This window comes from Amphimedon queenslandica, unplaced genomic scaffold (assembly GCF_000090795.2).
Source record: "Amphimedon queenslandica unplaced genomic scaffold, v1.1 AMPQUscaffold_10072, whole genome shotgun sequence".
Taxonomy (NCBI): Eukaryota; Metazoa; Porifera; class Demospongiae; order Haplosclerida; family Niphatidae; genus Amphimedon; species Amphimedon queenslandica.
Window position 1 is genome coordinate 3,421 of NW_003549657.1, and position 1,715 is coordinate 5,135.

Below are 1,715 nucleotides of genomic sequence, written 5' to 3' on the forward strand. Positions count from 1 at the left end.
AGTCCATCTTTCCTAAGAATGACAAACCTCCATCAGTTAGCAGTGGAAGAGGAGGAGGAGGAGGGAGGGAGAGAAAGAAAAGGAGAAAGGTTGTTACACTTTCCATGTCTTTTTTCTAGTGATAGACCTGATGAGATGACTAGTGAAGTGTACCAGTTCGGTTGGTGTCTACAGTGTACTAGTAAACATCATTTCTTTCCTCCTCGATACTTCCATGTCTTCTCATTACGTCTTGCTTACAAAATGGCTCAACCTCAAGAAGATGACCAGTTAAAGCGATGTTGTACATTTTGGAAAAATGGACTTTATTGGTCTAATAGTGATGGTGTAGGATCACTGGTAGAGATTGTGGATGAGAGCCAGTGTGTACTAGTAATGATGTCCTTTGAGAAAGGTTACAGTGACAATATGGTGTCTCTAAGAAGAGATGTGATAGGAAAGGTAATGAGCGTTTATAAAGAATCCTGTCCCAGTCTAGAGGTAAAAGAGTTAGTTATTGATCCTAAAGAACTAGCCTATCCTGTGGATACACCAAGAGAAAGGACAGTGTATAGTGTAAAAGCTGTGATGTCTGCTATTGTCAAGAGAGAAGAGTTTTTAGTAAATGCCACTGGTACTAGACGTACAAGATTGAAGGAGATCCTAGCTGATGAATCATTATCAGATATTAGTAGCCTGTCACTATTAGGAGGACGTGATATTAAGGTAAGAATTAACACACACAAACTGTTTGATACATTAATACAAGCACTAATAATCAAAAGGTCATATCTTTATTTCTTATCAAAATTACTCAGTCTTTGTCATAATTGTGGGTTGTCATTGTGTGGCTTTTACTACTAATAATATATACTTGTACATCTGATAAACTTACCTTTCAGCAATACACTACTGATGTATATCACCTTGATAAACAAGCACAGTGACAAATATCAGTTATTATTATTATTATTATTGTATAGGAAGTGATTGAAATAACTGAAGAATTCAAGACACCATTGACTCCAATAAAGCTAGGTATGTTATAATATGTACTATCACAATTGTCAAGTAGTGGGAGTGTAGACTGTACAGTGTATATACACATTATTAATTATTATTTTTATAGATATTAAAGATCTTGCTGATGTCATTAAAGAATTAACATCAGATCAACACTTGCCTTGTTCTGTATGGCACAGACTAGGTCTACAGTTAGGATTATATGATCCTAGACTAGTGGATATAGACAAGAAGAATAGAGGAGATCCAGTGGAGTGTTTCCGTGAGTGTATGTCTGCCTGGTTAAGAGGACAAGATAGAGTGAGAGAGAAAGGAGGTCCCAGTTGGTCATCATTAGCTACAGCACTGGATACAATAGAACAGAAACCTATTGCTAGTTACATTAGAGATAAATATTTGTAATGTACATGTATAATAACTTAACAAGTTTGATTGCTATTTTATTTTTGTCAATTAATTTTTTGTTTAAAATTTATAATAATAATAGAAATAATTATAAAAATGGAATGAAAAATATAAAATATACACACTCAATTTAAAAATAAAGTTTTAATCATTAATGGGCGGAGCTCCTAGTATTGTGGAATAGGTCCTACTTCTATCATTGATAGGATGAGGTGATGACTGATTGGTCAGTGATGACATCATCGCTGGATACCAGTCCTTAGTAACGCACTCATAGCATTCAGGAATACAAGTATAGTCCACAAAAG